This window comes from Haemaphysalis longicornis, unplaced genomic scaffold (assembly GCF_048455015.1).
Source record: "Haemaphysalis longicornis isolate Haplotype H1 unplaced genomic scaffold, Haemaphysalis longicornis Haplotype H1 scaffold_43, whole genome shotgun sequence".
Taxonomy (NCBI): domain Eukaryota; kingdom Metazoa; phylum Arthropoda; class Arachnida; order Ixodida; family Ixodidae; genus Haemaphysalis; species Haemaphysalis longicornis.
The window spans coordinates 2066068-2076475 of record NW_027526371.1 but is presented as its reverse complement, the minus strand read 5'-3'; the positions used below and the strand labels follow the sequence as shown (position 1 = coordinate 2076475).

At 45.6% G+C, this 10408-nt stretch overlaps 1 pseudogene; it reads left to right on the top strand.

Annotated features, from left to right (window-relative positions):
• Nucleotides 1–9751: 9751 nt before the first annotated feature.
• On the top strand, nt 9752–10129 carry LOC144137630 (uncharacterized; annotated as a pseudogene).
• The last annotated feature ends 279 nt before the right edge of the window (nt 10130–10408 follow it).

Below are 10408 nucleotides of genomic sequence, written 5' to 3'. Positions count from 1 at the left end.
TCATTCGCGACCAGAACTCTCAATCGTGCTTTGCTCATTTGTGCATATATTTTCTCCCACAGACTGTTAGCTTTGTTCCTGAATTTGTGCAAACACCCCTTAGAATTGCCCAGAAAACTGAAGCACGCTTCGTACGTTTGATTCAGTCTGCACCTGAATCAGTTCATTGCAAGAAATACTGCATAAGCAGTGGAACTAGACTCGCACTCTTGGTCCATTTCTGCACATCCTTCTCTGGGAGTGAGACAAAGCCATGCACTTGTCTTGCACTCATATGCACGGGTGTAGGCCCGTTTGTCACATGGCGTTTCGTCATAGGCCGGTTCGTAATAAGACGTTTAGTCACATAGGATCATTCGTCATAGGCCAGTTTTTCACTTAGGAAAGTTCGTCAGAGGAACGCAAAAACAAAATTCGGGGCTTTTTTTAGACGTAAGTGGTGATGAAGCATGACTGTAACTACTTTGCACACCTTTTCGCAGTACCGGTCCTCTTAGCGGCCGCCACGGCGATCCTAATTTGGCAGTAAGGCACGCCCCAAAAAATGTTTGGCTTTCGGGGAACCCGTGCACGAATTATCCTGGTCCTGCAGTCCATACCGCTCACACCCGTCCCCCTTGCCTTTCACATGAATGTCACGGTAGCAGGTGTACGCTCACGTGACTAATTTGCAGTGGCCGTACCACTCCTTTTTCTTCACTTTTTTTTTTTTTCATTTTCGTTGCTCCCTCACTGGTAGACAAGAGCTCACAGCGTGGTAATTTTTGCCCCTTTCCTTGGAAAGGCTTTTTTGTGTGCACATAAGAACTCAACCTGTCCGAAAAGGATATAAAAACGTGCAGCCCTATAGGAGGCATATCCGCTCCCCAACAGCTATCTGAGGGGGCGCCCTTTTGTTTATTTTGCCCGAGAGCTACTGCAGGGGGGTCTAGGAGAACTCGTCAAAAGTGAACTCGTCGCAGCCAACTCGTCATAGGTGAACTCGTCGCATAGGGCAAGTCGTCATAGGCCATCTCGCACTAGGGAAACTCGTAACCTAGGGCAACTGGACACTCGGCCAACTCGTCACAATTAACGTTTTTCGTCTATCATGTTCAAATGAAAGAGTACAGAAGCTTGTATAATTCTAATCTTAGGCGTAAACATTCTTACACTCCTTCTATTACCACCCTTAATGTTTCCTTTGTCGCCTTCGAGGAACGCGCCAGCCAGACAGCGTATCTTTTTTTTTTCTGCGTGCAGCTAATTACGTGAGTCTTTTATATTAGATTTAGTTTGCCCGTTCTGTTTTTTTTCTAATACGTTTTTTTTTTATTTTTGGTAATTAAGTGACGGCGCTGTATTGGTATTTGCGATTTCGTTCTGTGTTTTCGCTTTTTAGTGTTTTGATCTTTTGTTTTAATTCCTGTTGACAAACGATGGCTGTCAAGCTGGGTACGGTACCTTTCGTTTTGTTAGTCTTCATTTTGTTAGTCTTCAGTTGACCCCCCCCCCCCCACACACACACACACACTCACACAAAAGAGTGTGACGAATATTCTTTAGATGGAGAAGCAAAGCAGAAGCAAAAACCGGAAGTTGTGCTGAAACCGAAAAGCCAATTTCAAGCACCACCTGCAAACAAACAAGAGGGCAACATTTTGCCCTATTTATAGATATATACACAAGCAGGCAAAAAGCTTCAAAAGATAACGCAAACAGAAAAAAAGAAAAGAAAGAAAAAGTCGACCCCCCCCCTCCACAGAAAAAGTGTGACGAATATTTTTTGGAAGCAGAAGAAAAAAAAAACCGGAAAAGAAAGCCCTTACCCAGTAAAAAGTGTGAATTTTTTTTGGCTACAAGAAGGGAAATAAGAAGGGGACAGAGGAACATGTGTTAAAATAGAAAAACCATTTCAACCACCACCTGCCAACTAACAAAAGCAGAGGATCCCTCCAAACTCTGAAGAGGTCAACCTTGAAGTAATTATAAGATTAGAAGTCACTAACTTCCTCTCCCCATTTCCTGGACATCGGCCAAAAATGAAACCACGAAACGACTTTTCCTAGCACGAGAAGGTCAGTGCTACCACTTTTCCTAGTACGGGATCACCTAGAACGAGATGCCCTCTTTGACCAGTTTCCCTATGACCAGTTTTCCTAGGACGAGTTGGCTTCGACGAGTGGGCCGGTTCCCACTGCAGGGAACGGCGGACCGGCGCCCCGCGCATGTGCAGATGGCTACTGGAGAAAGGTTCATCAAATAATTAGTTGCACCACTTGTATTAACCCACTAATAAGTGACACGAAATGGCCCATGTGAAATTTCCGGGAACGAGCCCACTCATCACAAGCCCACTCGTCACCGGAAAACTCGTCGTAGGCCAACTCGTCACACCGGCCTTTTCGTACTGTGCCATCTCGAAATAGGAACTCTTGTGCGAGGTGCCTTCTCGTCACATAGATTTCGTTACACCGCGGCCGTATGAACAAAAGCCTAGAAGCTCTTACCGGAAATTGGCGTTTAAAGCCGGTCTGAGGCTGGTTTCTACAATAGTAAAGTCGTTACGGCTGTTTAGGAGGGCGTCGTGCGGAGGTCTGTGTGAGCAGCAGGTGTGCATAACGAGCTGTTTTTTTTTTCTTTTGCTGGGGAGGGGGGGGGGGGGAGAAAGGTCAGGGTGATTTGCACTTCCTCAAGTGCTGATCGTCAGCGGTGTTTAGTTGGTGTACGTCCGTATTTTCGCGCGTATAACCTGCCCTTGCATACAACCCGCACCCCCATTTCAGTCAGCGAAACAAAAAAAAAATTGGCGAAGCTTGAACCAACTCGCGCAAGGCTTGAACCATAGCTAAGCTGGAGGATTTCTTTCTATGTAAACACTGAAGGGCACACCACCAGGCATTGCATTAGGTTTGAAATTGCTTAGTTGTTGATTTGATTGATTGTGGGGTTTTAACGCGCCGATGCTATACAACTGACGAGGCGCGCCGTAGTGGAGGGCTTTGAAATCATTTTGATCACATGGGGATGTTTAATATGCGTGCGTCGAAATCTCGAACACACGGACGTTTTCGCTTTTCGCCTCTATCAGAAAGCGTCCGCCGCGGCCGGGAACCGAACGCGCTTCCTTGGGCTCAACAGCACAGCGTCATATCCAGCTGCACCACCGCGGTGGGCAATTGTTTTTTAAATAATAATAATAATCTTTATTTCACTGCACTGAATACATATTCGGGCCAGCCCAAGCCAAAAAAATATTGTAGGGCCTTTTGTTAACCTGTTCCGTTGTCACTTTTCACGGTGGTGGTAGTAGTCATCGTCGGACGGCACCCTCCACGGCTCGCTCGCAAACACCAAGATGTCAACGATCGCATCGCAAGAATTCTGGCTGATCACGACGGCTGAGCCACAGTTAATACGCTTCGGAATATTGCCCGCAGTATCCGCTTCCGGTACTGATGAAGTGAACAACGTCGCAACCCAGCGTTGAAGACACCTACACAACGAGACAACAGTGCAATAGTACAAATAGTACAACAGTACAAAGAGAGTGCAATAAACATTTTTTATTTCATGTACAACCTGTTCACTGCGTCATTTATAACAATTTGTTTACTTTTTTTGCGTGCCATGTAATAAAAATTTGCAGGCTATTATCATTTTAATATACCTCGGTATGGCGGCATATTTACCTAACTTCCTGCGTTAAAAACTTTGAAAGAACACTCGCTCGCCTACATCATTTTGAAATGGGCGACGTATATATAGCAGGCGGAAACATCGCTTTAGAAAACAAGCTCGTAATGCGAATTTTCCGTGTGACGAATATTCCGGTGATACGAGAATTCCTCGTACGAAATGCCCTGTGACGAGTTGGCATTCCTGACCAGTTTACCTGTGACGAGTTGGCCTATGACGAGTGGAGTTGTGACGAGTGGGCCTAGGCCCGAAATTTCCAAGAACAAAAAGGTCGGTGCTACCACTTTCCCTATTACGGGACCACTTAGAACCAGACGCCCGGCCCGTCTTCCAAAAACTTTGTTGGGCTACGTCCCTGTCTCACTTTTCTGTCTTGGGTTGTTGAACTCGTATCTGTAATTTTGTCCGAACACGTCGCCCTACTTGCCCACTCTGGCTTGCATTTTTTGTTGAGCTTTGCTAGATGTACGGCCCAAAGTACAAAAAAAAAACTAACTAAACCTGTGCCTCGATTCTCTCTTTCGAGTCGAAGAAAAAAACACGTGGACATTCATTTTGTGCACCTGTGACGAACTTTTCTAAGTGACAAACTGGCCTATGACAAATGATCCCATGTGACCAAACAGCCTATTACGAACCGGCCTATGACGAAACGCCATGTGACGAACGGGCCGTATCCCCTGCACACTTGGCCAACTCGTCACAATTTATGTTTTTTATCTATCGTGTTCAATGAAAAGCTAGAGAAACTCGTATAATTCTCTTATGCGCAAACATTCTTCCCCACCCCTCCTTCAATTCACCAACTTTAATGTTGCCTTCGTTGCCTTCGAGGATCACACCAGACAAGAAAGAGTGTCTTATTGCTTTTTTTTCTTCTTCGTGCAGCTAATAACGTAAGTCATTTATTTTAGTTTCGTTGGCCCGTTCTGTTTTTCTCAATGCACATTTTTATTTTTCGGTAATTGGGTGGCCGCGCTGTATCGAGTGTACCTTTGCGATTTGGTTTTGCATTTCCGGTTTTTAATATTTTGATCTTTTGTTTTCATGGGTTCTGACCAACAATGATTGTCAAGCTGGTTAACTGTTCCATAACTACTTTATTTATTGAGACCTAAATACAGGAGCGAAAGTAAAGGCTGGACTAAAAGTTGACACCCCTCCGCAACTCCTCCCCCCCACACACGCAAAAGTGTGACGAATAATTCTTTTTAGAAGCAGACGAAAAATAAGTAAAAGAAATCGAAATTTATGCAAACAAACAAGAGGCCAACACAGGAACCACGAGAGGTCAACGCGGGTCAAACTGTCAGGTTGAAGCCAGTCAAGTGCATCCTGTTTCGCCCCTTCCGCGATATCCTTCAAAAAGGAACCGTAGAGAATAAAGTAAAGTAAGAATATGTGATCGCTGGGTCAAAAAAACTACAATAACAAAACACAGCGAAACTCAAGACAGGACAAAAAAGGTGGCCCCCTACCTCGTAAAAAACTGTCAGCATTTTTTTTTTGCGACAAGAAGGTAAATACGAAAAGGACCAAGGAACGTGCGTTAAAATGGGAAAACCATTTCAACCACCACCTGTAAACAAACAAATGGAGAGGACCCCACGAACACAGGCGAGGTAAACCTGGGAGTAATTATCAGGGTAGAAGCTGAGTCCTTCAGCATGGACTCTGAAGGACTTTGGTAGAAGCCACTAACTCCCTCCACGCTTCTCCTCGACATCCGCCAAAAATGGAAACGCGAGATGACATTTCCAAGAACGAGCAGGTCTCTCCTACCATTTTTCCTAGTAGGGGTAAACCTAGAACAAGATGCCCTGTTTGACCAGTTTTCCTAGGACGAGTTGGCTGCGACGAGTGGGCCGGTTCCCAGAAGACGCATTCATGGGACCCAAGACACCCACTCGTGCGCGGCCCGCGAGTGCCCATCCGTGTTTTTTTTTTTGTATGTGTAGGAAGGGTGGAGACCCAAAGTTAGTAGGGCCTTTTGTGCTCGTCCCGACCCTCCTATTTGCTTCTTTGAATAATTCGTCATGCTTCACCGTAAAAAAGGGGAACCCTTGGGGTGCGTTGGTAGGAGCGGCTTCGGGCCTCCCGAGTAGGTGGAGAAGGAAGAAGGAAAAAAGTCTCCACCTCGGAACGCGACGTGGTGTCAGATATTCGAAGCTTTCGGGACGTCACATTCGCAGCAGACGTTGAAGACGACAGGCAAGATTCGCAGTCACCGCGGGCGCCGTTGAAAGAGGTGCGCACATAATGGCCGGAATGAATGACAGCAAGGGGAACCCCGGCCCTGAGGAGGACGACTCCGCTGCGCAAGGCGTTGTAGCTCAAGGACTAGCTTCAGTGGCTGAAGCTTCCGACAGCATGGAGGGGATTCCTGCAGAAGGTAAATGGGCTCTTTTTTGGCATCGGACACGTTTGCACAGTCGCTGCCACCTTTCTTGTGCTCAGAATTTCTAAATAGTGTCATTGAAGACGCAGAAAATGGAATTATGGTTCGCGAAATCAGTTTCGGGTTTTTAGCGCCTTGTTTGGTAGGGTGACATGAAAAAACTGATTAATAAAAGACCTTTTTGAACTTTTATGTATCGGTTTTTTTTTTGTGTCACCCTGTCAAACATGGCTTAAACTTTAAAGGGACCCTGAAACACTTTCTATAAACGCTTTCACTCTTTCCTTCGAGTATGGAAGCACTGCGAAAGCTACAGTTATCGCCAGCACGGAGCGACACTGCGTGATTTGCTCGTGGCACCAGATACGCCTTCCTTTTGTGCTTTGTTCTTGTGGCTTTATTGTTGAAGTTGCTATCGAAAAGCGTTCGTTGCTGCAACTGAAGGAAAACCGGCCAACAGCCGCTGCATGGCATCAGTGACGTAATTCGGGCCGTCGAAGAACGTCAAGACCGGGAAAAACAGAAAAATCTTCTGAGCGACTTTCAAAGGTATCTGATGGGTCTAGAGCAGTAATTTTTGGCTGAGGTACTTTGCGACCCCCTAATCTAAGTACTAGGTGTATTGGGTGGCTACGTTCTGCAAGCATTGAAAATTAAAAAAAAAAAGTTGAAAGAAGTGTTGCAGGGTCCTTTTAAGTAACGCGAAACTGATTTTTCACACAATAATTCCATTTGCTGCTTCTTCAATGATACTATTTAGAAATTCTGAGCACCAGAAAAGTGGCAGCGAGTGTGCAAATGCGGAAACGGAAAAAATGGTCGCGGAGAAAATAGTCCCGGAAAAAATGGTCCTAGTGACCACTTAGGAAAAAATGGTCCCATGGCCCAGTCAACGTGTTTCTCTTCAAATTGGTCGGGTGTGAACTTTTTTGGGGTTTTATTTTGTTCCTTTGCCTTTTAGCTAAAGGGTTGAGAAACATGGAATGCTTTATTATTCCTATAAGGGGCCGAAATTAACGCCTTTGGAGGCTAAAATCTAACAATGAAAATTGGGTAGACAGACGGACGGACGGATAGTTTGATGGATGGATGGATGGTAGGGCTGAACATGAATTAAAATTTTTAATGCAAGTAATTGGATTAAAACCGCACAAACTGCGAGGCCTGCAACCGTCCATACACGCTTTAGCAAGATTTAAGAGAGATAGAAGCTGCAGCTGTCTTCAAAAAGGCCCATTCTTTTTCTCGACGATATTCTAGACTCAGTAAGAAAAAGCTGCCGACAACAGCATTTGCAAGTTTATTTTAGCGTAACAGCGCTGCCGGCATGAAACACTTCCTATTTTCTGCATTTTGGGAGCAACAGAATGTTTGTAAAGGTGCTGTCTTGCGATAGTGGGAGTGTGCCTTTTATTTAGAGAAAATTACCTGCAAAATACATCGTAAACATCGGCTGATTTCCTCAGCTGATGTGCATGCGGCAAAAAAAGCGAATCTACATTATAAAGTGCTGTAGTAAATAAAAGGGCCTGCGAAAGGATTTAATTAGTTGGCTGCGTAATAAATGTTTTCCGAACAAGGTATAAACAGAAATATTGAAATGCTCAATCTATTCAAATAACTGGCGCCAATAAAAGTGGCATCAATGTAAATGTGCAAGCACTGCAGTAGATTATTGGGCTCCATAACCCAAGTTACGCGAAAATGTAGAATGGCTGTTTAAAACAAGTAAACACAAGATAATTCGTTTCCCGGAAACCTTGCGCACCGAAACGTGCACGCGCCCAAATGTCCGTACACCGAACTGTCCGTGCACCGAAATGTCCTAGACCCGAGCGGAAAGGGGGGGGGGGGGGGGGGGGGGGGATAGCGTTTACCCCCATCGTACTTTGAACCCTCATCTAAATTATGGCAGCTAAAGAAGGAATAACGCCCCAATGCTACTTCGGGAAAGTGGCAGACCCAATCTTCTTCTTGAGAAGATCGTCCAACCTTACTTTACTCTAATTAAAAAAATATATATATAGTCACTGAAAAGAAAATGACGCGCCATAATATCGCCCCAGGAGAATGGTTCGGGGCAAATGGCACGCGGGGATTATGGCGCGGGGAAAATGAGACACGGGGCTAAAGTCGCGGGGTTTTCGCGACGGGCATTCGGCGCGCGGGGCAATCGTGATACGCCCACTAAGAACAGCATGATCCTGCTCAGTAGTACAATAGATCTCTCTCTCTCTCTCTCTCTCTCTCTCTCTCTCTCTCTCTCTCTCTCTCTCTCTCTCCCTACCTTGGCTTCGGGACTATTATTTCCTACCTTGGCTTTGGGACCCTTTTTTCCGGGACCATTTTTTCCTACACCCTGCAAATGTTCTCCAATATGGTAACATTTCCATGCTGACTTTTGGTTACTCTTCCTCGCCGTTTCAAAAATTCGCTTTGTCTTGCCTAACATGCTTTTAACTGTTCAGACGAACCAAAGTTCGATAGTTATAGTTTATTGTTATTGCTGGCATAGTGGTTTGTTGAATTCAAAAGTTTTAAATAACAATCACAGCGCTTCCACGCTGGCAAAAGGGAAGTCGAGCGAAGCTGGCGTTATTGCCCCGCGCGCAGAATACCCGTCGCAAAAGCCCCGCGAGGTTAGCCCCATGTCTCATATGGCCCGCGAGCAGTACCCCCTCGCCATAATCCCCGCGTGCCAAAAGCCCCGATGCCAGTTTCTCCCACCCATTCTCCCAGGGCGATATTATGGCGCGTCACTTTCTTTTCAGTGACTATAATTTGTTTAATTTAAGTAAAGTAAGGTTGTAAGATCTTCTCAAGAAGATGATTGGGTCTGCCGCTTTCCCGAAGTAGCACTGGGGCTTTGTTCCTTCCTCCCTTAGCTGCGATAATTTAGATGTGTATTCAAGTACGATGGCGGTGTATACGGAAGCACTGTCATTGCAGGAGCCGCCCTCTTAATATTTTTATCAAAATTTACCTTTTTCTTCTCTTTTTCTGTTGGTTGGTATGAGCATGACCACCCAAGTTACCGTTGCAAAGATTAGCGGACATTTTTTAATCAGCAATTTTTATCGCAGGAAAAAGTCGGGGTGATAAATGGGGCACTTATATCTTGCATGCCAAGGCATTTGAGTGGCCCGTGCGAATATTATTCTATTCAAATTATCGAGTAAGCATACACAAAAGAAAATAATGTCGCGATGCAGTTATAGAATTCTGTCGTTGAATAGGAGTTTATTTCGATTTCGCGTCGTCACAGTGTTTGCAACCGACCATTGATAGACGCCAAGGCTGCAAGTCGTAGCTTGCTTCGGGTAGAACAATTCCTCCTTATGCGGGTGTACTCAATTATCTATGAGAAATAAATTCTGTTCCGCAAGATTAGTCTAGCAGGGCGTATTGCATACTGCTAGGCTAGCAAAACGAAAAAAGAACCAATTTATATTCCTGTTACTACATACTCTTTATCCCATATGAAACAGTAATGATTGTTTTTATTATCACCGCAAACTTCTCCTGGTACGGAAAAAAGTAGCAGACTGCGACTGTTAACATTCTCCTGAAAGTAAACGTCTTGTGTCCCCTTTTTGTCTACTCGCAGAAAACGGCCCGAAGATAAAACTTCAAAGTTCCGATGGAAAAGTATTCAAGGTCGACGTCGACGTGGCGATGGTATCGCTGTCCCTTAAGGGAATGCTGGACGCCCTGGGCGTCGACGATGATGTCGTCGTGCCGCTGCCAAACGTAGACGCAGAAGTGCTGGAGAAGATCATCATTTGGTCCACCCACCACAAGAATGATCCGACGATAGTAGAAGAGCCACCGGCAGGGATTTGGACGCCGATGAAGCCGAAAACGCACGACACGTATGTCGACCCGTGGGATCAAGAGTTTCTGGAGGTGGACCAGGGTATGCTGTTCGAGCTCATTTCTGCGTCTCACTACTTGGACATCAAGAGCTTGAAGTACGCCGGCTGTAAGACCCTGGCCAAAATGATGACCGGCAAGACACCGGCCCAGCTTCGAGAAATGTTCCAGCAGGAGTGATGCTCCCGTCCAGCGCAGGGGAAAGTCGTCCGGGAAGACAAGACAACGCCTGGGACTTGGAATGAAGACTTTCGCCCAAAGCAATGCTCTGTGCCCAAAATTGCAGTCTGCGATCCTTGCACGCAGCCGAGTGTGGATTTGGCAGCAAATAAATTTCCCACTTCGCCACCTCTCGAGCGAAATGAATATCCAGCCACCTAGCTCCTTGTTTTTTGTGTCAGTGCTTGGTCCTAAATTAAACAAGCGTTCCCCTTACCTTCTTACTTCCTTTAACTAGGG